This window comes from Drosophila persimilis, unplaced genomic scaffold, assembly GCF_003286085.1.
Source record: "Drosophila persimilis strain 14011-0111.01,24,50 unplaced genomic scaffold, DperRS2 tig00000191-arrow-pilon, whole genome shotgun sequence".
NCBI classification, from domain to species: domain Eukaryota; kingdom Metazoa; phylum Arthropoda; class Insecta; order Diptera; family Drosophilidae; genus Drosophila; species Drosophila persimilis.
In genome coordinates, this window is record NW_020825298.1 from 14,404,414 (window position 1) to 14,418,881 (window position 14,468).

At 42.7% G+C, this 14,468-nt stretch overlaps 1 protein-coding gene across 3 annotated transcripts in view; it reads left to right on the top strand.

Annotated features, from left to right (window-relative positions):
- Positions 1–14,468, top strand: part of LOC6589865 (stathmin) — a 75,432-nt gene that overhangs the window by 46,086 nt on the left and 14,878 nt on the right. The gene's annotated exons all lie outside the window — the stretch shown is intronic.

Sequence of the window (14,468 nt, forward strand, 5' to 3'; positions counted from 1 at the left end):
GGCCAATCCCCCCACCCCCCTCCTTGGGGGCGTATACGTGTTATTTTGTACGTTGACTCTCTCTCTCTCTCTGTCCACGTGAAAGCGTATTAAATTAATTCGTTATTTGTTATTGTTGCAACATTTTAAATACTTTGCGAATGTGTCTCGCCCTCTGTGGTTTTTGTGGGATAAGCTCTATGTCCTGTAGAAACATTTTTTTCGCTCGGTGTTTACTGGAGAATATATGCAGGTGCCCGGCAGTTAATTTTCATCTGGTTTTTGGGGACCAGAATCCGCTTCATATTTATTATTCGCTTGGTCTGGCGGTTGGGCTTGTAATTAGGGCTGCCAGATGTTGTGGGGATCCTGTGATGATTCCAGTGCCAGAGAGGAGGATAATAATGCTGGCTTACGCGAGGGATAATAGAGTGGAGGAATAACAATGAGAGTCTGTATCAGATATCAGTGTGTGGCCAGAGGATACCCAAAGGAAGGTGTCCCCTGCATTGTTTTAGGGGAATTTCTGAAGGTAATTATACTGAGATTGTTGATGGAATTATCATATATTTCTGCAAGGAGCTTAAACTGTTTTCTTCTCTTCAAAAGTGCATTTCCATGTTGAATTTTCAAGCTATTCCTGAGACCATTAGTGACCTTTTATTCTACTCGAATACCCTCTTCCTCAATCAGTGCCAAACCGAAAGAAAGAAAACCCTTCAACTGTTGCCAGATTTTCGCATTCACATTCATTATGGCCATCTGCCAATTTTAGCACTTTTCTCCCACTCTTTCTCCCCTTTCTCTCCACCTTTTTTTGCCAGTCTTTTCCACCCTTCCATCTCTCAGTGTCTTTTGTCCCTTGCTGCCATATTTTCCGGCAAGTTCATTAATTTTCTATATGTATCTTCTTCGCCTTTGGCTAATGGCAAGAAAACGGCAAAAACTTCCTCGCGCAAAAGTCATTAAAGTGCGAAAAACTTGTGGAACAGGGGTCGGGTGTCGGAGGGGGGGATACATGTGGAGGTCGGTGTGAAGTTGGGGGTGTGAAAGGAATGGGAGTGTAACAGATTTCTCTTAACTAGTTTTGTTGGTCAAACTCTTGAGTGAGGTTAGAAATGAATTGGAAGGGTGGAAGATTGGATAGTTTTCAAATGAATAAAACATGAATGCATTCATTAGGGGTAGATATACGCTGTATCTGTACGATACGAGGAGGAGTATCAGTAATTTCAATGAAAAACTAACAAAAGAAAAGGCAGACAATAAATTCCCCTTTCTAAATCAAAAAATGTTTAACTAATGAAAAATCGCATTCCGGTAATTCCTCCGCTAATCCCTCGACAATTATCCAGCATTATACAATCATGCAATATTTAACAAAATTTTCCATCCCTAATTAACACACGAAACAGAGACAGACAGAGGGACAGACAGAGGGACAGACAGAGGGACAGACAGAGGGACAGACAGTAGAACAGATGGAAAGACCCTTCATCTACTACAAACAATTAATTTTTCTATAATTAAAATGAAAAACCTGTGTAAATAGCAAACAGAATTTTCTGAAATGCAATATTTATTTTACATCCAGCGTTGCACTAATTAAAAGCTAATTAAGTTAGCGACGCAATCATAATAAAGCCGCCCCAAAATATTAGCCCTGGAAAATGCGGAAAACGCGTGTGTGAATCGGAATGTGAATGTGGCAAAAAAACAACTGATAATGCAATATATGTACGTGTCGTACAAATAATATTTCCACTCATAAATATTACGCATTTTTTTTACATTTTTATCGCAATCTGCTGTAAAATCAATAAACAAGACTCAATTTGCAATTAAAAATTAATGTTGATGGAAATCGAAGAGGAAATGGAAATGCAAAAAATACTCCCTCATAGGTAGAGGCCCTATGTCCTTCAAAAGGAGGGTATTATGATTTTGGGGAGAAGTTTTTGAAAGATCTCTCATGCAGGGCTGATATTTCCTTATATTTTAAAGCTTTCGCCCCTACCTGGGTATCGTCCCAGAACTAAAAGGCAAGTCCCCTGTGAACTCGTTTCGCTCGTGGGCCTCCAACCCCCGGCTCACTTGCCCTGCCTTGGTTGCCCTAAGGGAAAATCAATCCACCATCGCTTGCTTAAGGCTGTCGTATATCTATCTATCTCACTCTTGCTTTTTTCTGCCTTAGTCGAGAATTATCCAACCTTTTGAATTGATCCCAGTGCAAGCAAACCTTTTGCCTAGCATTGTTTTTGTGTAGGCGTTTGTTGTTGCTATTTACTCATCTGCTTTGGTTCATCGCTCTTCGGTGCTCACCGCTCTCCCACATCATCCGTTGCATCGTACTCTCTGGAAAGCACAAGCGGGCCGCAGACGATCAAAGCGCATCCAGTAGTGCTGAGCTTAAAAGCTGAGCTTCATCAAAAGCGTGCTAATAGCAAAAGTAGCTGAAGAGAGAATGGGAGAGACAATCGAGAAGAGTTGGATGGAAAAGGAGAGGCAGGTAGGAAGAGTAGGAGAGAACGCTCTCGCTTGTGCCGCTGCCGCATTCATTTTTTCAAGCGGTCCAAGCGCCTATGCTTAAGCCTCCGCTCGGTCTTGCTCGTGCTCGCACTCTCATTGGACTTCGCCCGATCTCTTCGTTTTTTTGTTGTCTATGCTCTCGGTGTCTCGGTGCTTATTAATACAGCAGCAACATTTGTGCTTAGCAAGCCATCGGCTTTCGCTATTCCTTCGCTTATCTTTCTTGTATTCCAATGTAAACAAACAAACACGCGGCGTGTGATCGGGATCTGCTTTCGGGGCAAGGGAGTGTATCCATCGACAATGGTAGAGGCACTCCTCTAATAGCTCCTCACACTCCTCCCCCCCCTATCGATTTATGTTTATATTTATTTCTCAATATTTGTGCAAAAAGCCAGGAAGTGGGATCAGAACTGCTCGGCATTCAGGAGTCTCTGTGTTCAAGGATCTGCGTATGAATGCAGTTGACAATTCAATTATATGCACAGTTTTTTAATTAACACATTTTATTTGCTTTAATTAAATTCCACTCTTTTTGCCCCACCTCTCCCCTTTTTGCACGGAGAATCGCAATTAAAACAGAAAGCAACACAATTAAAAGCAAGAGGAGAGAGTGAGAAGGAAGATGTATATGCAGAGTGAGAGAGAAGTGCGAAAGTGTTAAAGCAAACAAACAGAAATGGCCGCCGACTGGCGACACTTCCTTCAATGAGTGGAAAAAAGAGGAGAAACATTTTCCTCAATGAGTGGAAAAAAGAAGAAAAAAAAAACAGTTCCTTCAATGAAAGGAAAAACGAAATAAAAACAATTCTCGCACTTAAAATTAAAACTTTTTTTTAAAAAATACCCTCCAAACGGGGCGGGGGGGAGACATTTCTGTTGTGACTGTAAATAAGGAAAATCCCCAAAGGAAAAGCCAGCAAATGCAGATTTATTCATATTTATGGACGAATATTTACCCCTTTGATCCTCAGGCTGTTGCTGGAATTCTGTTTTATATTTGTATATTCATGAAACCCTTGCAAAAAATATGGTTTTCAATATAAAAATCAAACAATTTTTGAAGGTCCAGAAGGTCTGCAAACTATTACAAATGGCTCTCCCCGTTGGTTTTCTTTTCCACCATTTCCTTCTAAAGAGTGCCTGTATTCCCTGAAAGCCGTGTACCCTGTTCCCCCTCCCCCCTTTCGCTGTTTGTTGTTTTCTGGTTTTTAGCAAAATGGCCAAAAGCTCAAGAGTAAAAATGGCAAAACAGGCAAAAGCGGATATTGTGAAATATTGTTTATGATGACAAATTGCCGCGGGAGAGAGAGAGAGAAAATAGTTTGTTGTTTGTGGCAATCATGGTGGGAGGAGGGGGGGTGGATTTGTAGGGCGGAGAAAACATTAATCTTTATTGCAGTCTGGCGGAAGGCCAAAAGCCAATGCTTTGCAATAATGGCTAATAAACTGGGGACTACAGAAATATATCATAGAAGAAACAGTGAAAGAGAAATATCCTCTACGAAGAGCGATTACCATTCTTTAGGGGGAAAAAAGGATCGTCCAGGACCTTATTTATTCGTCATTGAAACATCTGTTTAATAAAAGCCTAAACTTGAGTGAATAATCCCTTGATGAAAGATGCATCTCTTGTTTCATAATCCTCTCAGAGTAAAACCCATTTGAAGACTCATTTGCATGATCTCTGAGAAGCTCTATTTCCTCTGTTTCCCTGCTGGCCAAAACAGAGAACATCTCCATTTGGAAGACCTTTAATTCCTGGCCTGAACACACAATAATTCATTCGGTTCGGAGCTGCTGCTTTCCCTGGCCAAAACGAATATTTGTATTTCGAATGCGGGATTTGTATTTGTCTGGAAAATGTTTATTCGGAAAAGGGGTGCAGGGGGTACGGGGCCAAAACTTTGCTGCACAAAACTTCAATTATGCATTAAGCCAAGAGCTGGGCTCTCTTTCTCTGTCGCGCCGCAGGGGGGGTGCAGCGGAGGGGGATAGTTTTCTGGCTAAAATGCTTGCCATGTTAACACACACACACACACACAGACACATGGCAATTGCTGCACTTGCGGCAATGTTTGGCCCAGGATAACATTCTACTTCGAACAGAGAGGCCAGTCCTCCCCCTACCCCCGGGGGCTCCAGCGGCCCCATCCACACGATTGCCGGACCACGTTGTGGGCTCTGGTTCTCTGCTGCGGTTCGGGCTGTCATCATTTGCATACCAAATATGTTTCTTCTTCAGAAGAAACAAGACCACCCCCGCCCCCCGCGCCTCGCACCCGAAAACACAACACAAATATCGCACAAATGTTTGCTTTTCCTTCGCGCTTTCTCTGCTTTCCTCTTATTATGTGGGAAATTTGCCAAAATACGAAAATTCAATAATAATAATAATCATAATATTGGTAGGGTAGGGAGGGGGCGGGGCGGGGAAGTTACGGAGGCAGTAAATTGATGAAATTATTTATGCTAATGCCTCCTGCCGGACCCGCAACGGCAGCCGCAGGACTCCCCAGAGGACGAATAATAATGTTGTGTTGCAAGCAAATTGATGTTGATTTACTCTTTTGTCTCTGATTTGCAAATAATTTCATATTTTGGGGCATGCCACATGGAATTAAACCATGTCTATTTCATGGAAAATGTTATATTTTCATAAGAACAAAGAAAATAAATACAATTTGGGATTAAACAAAGTGAGAAGTGAATAAAAATTGCTGAAAAGCAAGTGTTGCCAAATAAGTGCTGCCCATTCTCTGGAAAATAACATACAAGTGCTGCCAATGCTCTGAAAATCAAGATACAAGTGCTGCCCATCTCCATAACCCAATAAATTAATAATATATCTCAATTAACACTTGGAAAAAAAAACAAGGAAAACGATAATCTAGTAATTTTCATTATAATAAATATCCAGCAATATAAAATGCAAATTTGTGCAACAAATTATCTTTGACTTTTCATTTAAATCTTCATTGGTGTAGGACTCATCCACAGAGCCCTTTTCTGCCCCTCTCCCCCGCTCTGTGGTATTCTGTGGATGCAACGATGCGTATACGTGATAAAACTCCCTCGCCCTCTGCTCTAACACACCACACACACAACACATGATATTTAATATTATTAAAATGAATATTAAAACGAAATTATGCGCTTGGTAAAACTTGTGCGAAAAGCAAAAAACCAAAGTTCATTAAATGAAGGAAATTCATGGACATGAATACTGATATGGACACTGCACTGGGAAGAGCTGTGAAAATCCCAGGAATAAAACGGGCCAGAGAGAAAGATGGAGCTGTGAAAAGGTTGCGACAGATTCTGACCCCAAAATGGGTGTAACCAGAGGGTGGAGGGGGGGGGGGGGGGTTTGCGGTAAAAATCAGAGCAATGCTGCGGTCAACTTTGGTTATCGCATTCGTTGCATGCCACTGCACTGCATATGGAAATGGGCGCCGTACCCTGCCCTGCACCATGCCATTCCCAGCTCTCTTTGGATTCCCTGCCACACGCCCTTATCCTCATCCTGTTCTCCCCTCTCGCTCGCTCTCCCGCCTGCTGCCACCCATCTTCCTGCTTTGATTGTTCGCCCATTTGTATGCAACATTTTATTTATGAGCCTGACAATTTTATTATTACACACGCACCAAAAAGGACATGGTCCGTGGAGGTCCTGCTGATTGCGCATTCAAGTGAGCCGTCCCTTGGCCCCTGGCAGCCCCCGTATCCCCGTATCTCATTCACTCCTCTCTCTATAAGTGTGCAACCGCAAAATTGCATTGTGGTCGTGCCTCTAAGCCCCCAGGAGGCGAGACCACAAAAAGTCCGAAGGGGCAGCAGCAGGGAGCGAGCGAGGAGGAGTGTTATTCCGGTAAGCGAAGTACGAGCCATCAGTCGGCATATGGCTCAGACACACTGCTCCTCGTACTCCTCGCAGGACTCTCTCTCTCCTTTTTTCTTTGTGTGTGTGTGTGTGTGTGTGTGTGCTTCCATGTGTTGGCAAATATTTTCATTGAACGTATAATTTTCACACAGTTGCTGGCCGTCTTTTGAGCTCCTGCACTCCTCCTCTGGTGCTCTTCCCACTTTTCCTGCTTCTGACAGATATCCACCGCTGCCACCGCTCCTCCTCCTCCTCCTCCTGCTACTGCTGGCTGCTGGCTGCTCATACGAATATCCTTTATTTATGCCTTGGTGTCGGGTGTTTTCCTTGGGCCCTTTTTGTGCGGAATTGCTGACATTTTGCTTTGATGGAAATGCTACAAATTTCTATAAAATATTTATGCATAATTCTTTAACCTCGGAAGCAACAACAACAAACAAGAGAAGAAAATTCTGCAGATTTATGCTTGAAAAAACATTCTCAAAGGTGGAAACATTACTGGCTTTAATTTCAGGATGGAAATAACTTCAATTCTTTATGAATTCCAGTTTTATTTGAGCTCTTTCTAGAGATTCTAATATCCATTATTCCTTGAAAGAGTTTCCCCTGCTCTTAAGTCCATTTTTACGTGCGGTTTTCCCTGCAATTCAATCAACTTTTCAATCAGAGACTCTTTCTAATTAGTTTCTTGTCACTCAGATCATTAGAAATTGGGAATGGGGTAGGAATTCACCATCGTAGAACCCGTCGCTTCCTTTTTCTGTCCCAGGAGAGTGACTCGTCGTACGGCGCCACATTGACGAACGCTTTTCCCGTATCCGGTTTCATAGTTTCAGTCTTAATTACCAACAATCCACCACGCCCATACATTTACCTGCACTCCTCTCCGATCCGCTCTCCGCCCTGCCCACTCGGGGGACACCATCACCTGCATGTTGGCGGCTAATAAACTAAACCGCCATTGGCCATAAAACAATCTTGCCACCAGAGTGGACACACAACACGGCAGCGAAGCAAAAAGACCCCCAAGACCTTCATCGACGCGACACGACACGGCAGGACGGGGCAGGACTGGGTCTGGGGGGTTGCAATCGGTGGCAATAACGTCCGACAATGGCAACGGCCTCCCACCCCGCAAAAGCCCCCCGCAACAACAACAACAACAGCAATGGAAACGCACTAATTTAAACGCTCATAAAAGTGGACTACAGCCCCAACTGGAGCCCCCATCCGCCCAATCAAGGGCGTAGTTAGAGGGGTGAAAAATAGCTGGTTTTCGGGGTGGCTCTGAATGCCAGTGCACTCACCTTTCGAGTGTTTATGTTGACACTTTTCTGATACGAGCAGTACTTTTTTTGAAACATATAAATGCACTTACGAAAAGATTTATAGCATTAGAAAATTACCCTAAAATATAAGGATATTCTTCTCCGGTCTCTTGAAAGTATATCTATATTGTATGTATATTCATCTCTCTGGAGCGGATAAAATAGGGGATCTATAGATGTCTTAAGCTGTAGAAAAGAATACTTTTCTTTGGGCATAAGGGCTTTCATTGATTCTTGCTCCCCGTATTACTCTCCCTACCACTCGGTACTCCCTTTCACGTCCATCTTTTGGGAGCCCCTTTTTGATACACATCTTCTGCGCTGCACCCCTGGGAATATCGTGCACCAGGCAGGCAAAAACGCGCAAACAAACAAACACTAGTTCTGTCTACGTTATACTTGTATAGATATTCAGGCACCGACTTTTGCGGGGTTGCCAGGCACTCTGTTTGCCTTCGACTGGTTCGTTCTCTCTCTCTTTCTCTCTCTATTTGTAGAAGGGCGAGCCACTAGCTTTGGTTAAGGGCCAACCAAAAATCAATAATATATTTAGTATTAATTACCAATCGCATCGAAAGCAACTAAAGCCAAGTCTTCGTATGCCTTTTTGGTTAATGACGCTTCGCCGTTTGGTATTTGTTTTTACGAGCAAGAAAGGGAAAAAAGCTTTCGGCATGCAATGTTTTGGGGTTGTATAGGGGAGAAGTTTTGTGGTTTTGATGGAGAATACTTATAGGAAGATCAGATGACAGACAAAGTATTGTGATGCCAACGAAGATTAAAGATAATGGTGGATACAATAGCGAAAGAATTCCGCTAAAAGAGATTTCTGTTATGGTAATTGGAAATGACACCCTACCCTCCTAAGCGATGATTTGCACATGTCGCTTCCACGGGGGCCTCCTTTTGCATATTAATTTTCTCTATGTTTTTCTTGTCGTCATTTTTCCGGTGGTAACAAATGCATTTTATTCAGCGGACATTTACGTGCCATAATAATGCCAAAACAGAAATCGTAACAAAGCAGATCGCAGAACACAGAACAGAATGCCGTGGAATTCCTCGAAAAACACAAAACTACACCACAGGCCCCCCCCCCACCCCCAATGGCCTGTGGGAAATGGAAAATGGGGAAAATTGCAACAAAATTTCATTGTTTCCCCTTACATTTTAGATGACGTTTGTCGGTTGTCATTCTAAAGCGGATGTGGGTGCATTAAGAGATAGAAAGCGAGAAGGAGAGAGGGAGAGGGAGAGGGAGAGAGGGGAACATGGCTAACAGTTAGTCGACCATTTTGGTTCATGTTTATCGCTGGAAGCAAACAACCAACAAGCGACAATATTAAAACGGATGTAAACTGCAGATGCATTCAATGCAACGACAGCAGTCAGCAGCCAGCAGCCCGTGGGTAAGAGCCGGGAGGGAAAAACATATATCTACACTGAGAAAACGGTAAGTGCAAAGCTATAGAAACAAGGGAGAAGGAGGAAGAGAGCTTCCAGGAAGCTTCACCGATCTCGACTTGTCTCCTTTTCACCAGAATCTTTTCTGCTTCGCTGCATTTGTTGTTGTTCTTAAACACACAACGATTCCCACCCGACCGCAAGACGATTGTGAGGCTACGACGCACGAAGCTCCGACGCATCGCCGCAGCGGCGCAGTCGGCTTGGGTGTTCGTTTATTCCATGCTGCTTAATCTGCTCCGCTATCCATTCGTTCTCTTTCCAAATTGCTTACTCCCATCGCAGCGGGAAAAGGCATTCGTTTCTGTTGCCCTCTCGCTCTGTTTTGCATGAGTGGAGCAGCATAGGCTGCTAAAGTGCCCGTGTATTGCAAGTGTATTCGTGTAACCAAATCAAGTAGAATGTAAAGTAGAATGTCACTATAGTAGAATTCAATGTAGTTGAAGTAAATTTGTTTATTTTTTCGCTCAGTGTAGTGATACAAACTAGACAACAGTTACGACAACTGCAGCAGCTACAGCTTCAGTCGCAGCACATCTACTCTCGTTTTAGTCACCGCCTTCGTCTGCATCGGACGCTAAAAATGTCACTGACATTTCCACTGACAACATGGCTGGCCGGCCAACATCCCTGCCAGAGACACACACAAACTGCCGGCCAGCCGGGGCATCAAAATGTCCTCGTTGTCTGGATAGTCCTCGTTGTCCTAGAGATAATTTTAAACTTGCCACCAAATTGTGCTGCCAGCGGGGTGGGAGGTACTGCTGCATTATGGGGCGTCTGTCTGGTGCAGATCTCGTTGAATTTGTCTGCCTGATTAACTGCAGAGCAACAAAGTTCCTTGGGATTAATGGTTGAGAGTGAAAAATTGATGGTAGCAGTGGTCTTTAATGAGAGGGATTGAGAGAAACCATAGAAACCCTTCTCCTGCACACGGATAACCTATCTCTCTAGGGCTCCAAAGCCCTTGAAGACGATTCCCTCCCCAGTTTAAACAGATTCCCATATCTCTTCTCAAACACAAAGACCATCTCTACACAGAATCACCGTGTTATTAGTCCTTTTCTCCTATGCTCATGTACATTTACTTTCATTGCTTTCTCTCTTTCACATTTGACGCTAAATTAGCAACATTTCTGCTCTTGTTTGTCCCCCACCCCCCGCTGCCCCTCCCATAAAACCATCCACCATAGCCAACCCAGTAATTGTTTCCCCTCCTTTGTTGTTTATCAGTCCAAACCCTAAAAACCGGCGACACATTCAGCAAAAATTAAGTTTCTATTCTGCAGGCGTCGGCACTGGTAAAATGCCTTCAATTCTCATAATATTTGCTCTTGTTTTTGCTTCTTCCCGTTGTTGTTGTTATTGTTGCTGTTGCTGTTGCTGCTGCTGTTCTTTGTACTTCCGTTTGTTGCACAAGGCAGCAGCAGCAGCAGCAACAACATCTACTTAGACGGCGGCTTTTATGCCGTTTCCTTCATTAAGCGCCCGTAAGTGTTTGCCTTCGTCTCTGCTCCCCCCCGCTCCCACCTCCCCCCTTTTTATTTGCCTTTCTTTTTGGCTCGTTCTTTCATGGGGTCCCGGTCCCACATATGTGGGTGCCGCCCATTCATCAGGAGAGGAGTACTTTTTGTTGAATTGCATTTAAATTAAATAGAAGTGGGAGATCTTTAGTCCATAGCTCGACTAGGGGATGCTCCTTAAACAGAACAAATAATGTCCCCCGAAGAGGTTTGGAAGGTATCCCTTGAAAGGTTTCCTCTTTACGGTGCTATGAAATTTATTTATTTATGCTATTCTCAAGATGTTCAAGTGCTCAAGCCGGTTCTATTCTTATATCTTCTGGATGCATTTTGCAACAGCATTTTTACTCTACCAAATCTACTTTTGTGGATCGATTTTGAAAATGCTTAATAAATTATTCATGAATTTATTAATAGAAATAAATTTTTTTTTTTAATAAAATAATTAATGTTTCTTTAAAAAAAATAATTTTTTTTTTAAGTTAATGTTTTTTTCACATACTTCTGGTTGTAATGAATTTTGATATCGATGGATTTTAGGACATTTTAAATGCCGAATGGTCGCAAAATACTCTAGAACAAAGGTCAAAGGTGTACAAATAGCCAAATACAATGGATACACATGAAAGTAGCAACTGGGTCTCCTGATTATCTTCTGGCTTTAGCAAACATCTAAACATCGACAGGAAACACACAAAAATAGGGGAATATCTTGATGAACTCTTCTGCTGCCTGGCCCAATGCGGGAGGAGGGACCTCAACCACACCGTGCAACCGTGCAACCGTGCAACGCATACTGTTTTGGGGCATGTGGGGAAGCTGCAGTTGCTGCGGGCTTCTTTGTTGCTGTTGCAGCTTTTGTTTTAAATGTTAACTGTTGCAAATAATAATAAACTTCCCCCCTTTTTGCACTTTTCACTTTTGTTATTTCGCCTTCCGCTTTGGTTATTGTTTGGGCTCTTTGTGCACTATGTTCTCCCCCTCTCTCCCCTTCACCCCCCCTCTCTCTCTCGCTAGAGGTGATGCTATGCTCCTTCTTCTCTTCTGGCTTTTCCTCCTTATTTTCTGGCTTGAATTGGGGGATTTCCTTTGGCTTTGTTTATCTTGGCGGCCACCAAACTGGTGGTTTTCTTTGTGGACGCCCCATGCCCCATGCCCCTCCTCTGGCAACGCTAATTAGCTGATGTTGATGCTAGTGCTCAGGGGTCGACGCTGCTTTCTAGGGTATAAATGGGTGTGGCCTGGCTTTGAACTAAAATTAAAGAAACCTTTGCTTCATTTTCGGGTAAAATCTACCGAAAACCGATGAAAATTCTGTGAAATGGAAAATGTACCCTGTTCGCCTGGAAAATGCTTACCTCTTCAAATGAACTCCACTCCCCACCCCCCGCCCCAAACCCCCTTTGAGCCGCGTATTAGGAGCAGGGCAGCAGCGCCTCAATTGCTGTCAATAGTCGACTGTATTAAGTGGTGTACTGCAGGGCACTGAATGGAGGAGCCTTCCCCCCTCCTTCCCTCCCGCACCGCAGGGCGCGCACTCCTCCATTAATAATTCTCAGCCTCTGCCTGGAGGCTGGCTTTTCTTTTCTTTTCATTTTTTCGAGCTCTCTTTAAAAGGCAACTTTTTGCACTGAATAAATGCTTTGAGCAAATAACTTGGCCATAAATGGGTTAAGCCTTCGAAATGAAAATGAATTCTCAGCCGAAACGAGTTTAACGAGTATGTATGTGATTCTTTTACACTTTCGGTTTACTTTGCGAGTTTTACTCTCGTAAGCGAAGCTCAGCTCACAGTTTTCCAAAGTCCACAAATTAAGTTTGGGATTTCAGTTAAAACAAAAACCTGGCAGGGGAAAATGTAATTTTAGCAGCAAAACCCGAAAGTTGTAGCAGAAATGCACAAAAAACTGTACACGTAGGGGGTTTTTTTGTATTATTTGCTATATTTTGGTGGGAGATATGATTGTATAATTGAGATGGATTTATATTCTGATCTGAAAAGTCTATTAAACAAAAAAACAAGGGGTTTTTCCAGAGTTCTAGAGTCTTTTCTAGGCGAAAATAATAAAAAACTGGACTGCAAGACGTTAAAAACCATTTTCAAAACCAAACAAAATTTCATCTGGTTTAATTTAATTATTTTATTTGGCATATTTATAGCTTTGGCTTCACTACACATTTTAATTTGGAATCAATTCTTCTTTACAATTTTATAAATTAATAATTAATAACTTGTTTTGTATATTAAATTTCAATTCAAACAAGAACAATATTTATCAATAATTGAGTATTTTTACAGACCTTTATGTTCTCTATAGAAATTCCTTTTTATAAGAATTAATTTATTATTTTTCTGAATAATTTTTCGGTTTCATCAAAGTATATTTTCCTTTATATATTGTTTTTCCTTGCCCCATTTGTTCCCATTTAAAAACATCCTCTTTTCACCCCTGGAAGCCTCTGACTTTTGACTTGACTTTTGCTAATATCAAATGACCTCTCACCTGCCACCGCTTGAAATCCACAAAAAAGAGGCAAAAATACAACTCAAAACCAAACAAAAAACTCAGCAAAATGAAACGAACCAAAAAATAAATAAAGCAAACATAAAAACCAAACCAAAAAAAGGTAAAAAACTAGTCATAACTATCAAAAAATCAATAGTGCAGTAGCCTTTTATACATAGAGCACTGCATATACTCCCCACTGTACATACCCACTGTACATATATACCGATGTACATAGGGACATTGCTTGCTGTTTCAGTGGTGTGTGTGTGTGTTTTTGCAGTCATTTAGCCGCATTTCCAAGGTGATAAACTGCATTGGCCAACGGAGAAAAACTTGGGGCAAACTTTTTGGGGCGTCACTTTTTTCCGGCTCTGACTTTTCTTCTGCATTTTGCACCGTTTTTTGCATAAAGTAAACACGTCACGTCACTGCAGACGAATGGATACAGATACATACATATCTGAGCAGAATATAAGGTATATAATGCAACAACTCAAGTGGGCGGGCGCCCGAAGCGCACGGCGTGGTCTGGGCCAAGGCTTCCTTTGGGCTTCATTGAGTCACAGAAACAAACACAGACGGAGGTGCAGTGGCAGCGGTAAGAGGCAGGAGGCAAGAGGCAAGAGGCAGGAGGCATAGCCGGGCACGTGCTGCCGGCATTTACTTATGTAATTGCAGGGAAAGGGGAGCGACGGGACCCAAGAAGTGTGAAGCAGAAACGACGGAAAATGTGGAATAGTAAGGCCAGATAGTGGCAGGACTTAGTGGCGCCCTAGTCTGGGCCTCAAGGATAACAGAAAGCAGACGAAAAGAAGCAGGCGAAGCAGGTGGCTAAGCGTCTTACGGACTGAAAGAAGAAAGCAAAGAGGGGCAAAGGATTACCTGTAGACGCTTGAGGAGGGAAACCAGTAACAGAGATAGTTTGATATTTAGATTAACGAGAGTATTTTTCATAAAGAAGAGACATACTTCTTCCTAGAAACATCCACAGAATCCTCCCTTAAACGCGGAGAAGTCAACGACCTGGGGCACCCCAAAAAAGAACTTTCAACACAGCTTTTGAAGGATCTACATCTAGTTGCAACAAAAAGCAACTGCCACACTGCTTGCTCCCAAGTGTGGCAACAAATAAAAAAGCGCCTAGAAAAGTCTGCTGTGTCCGTCATAGGAACCACTCCAAAAACAGCCCGAAAAAAAGCTACAGTCGGTCACTGCTGCAGAGTATCTTTTTGAAGGTGTTTTCCTTCTTTTT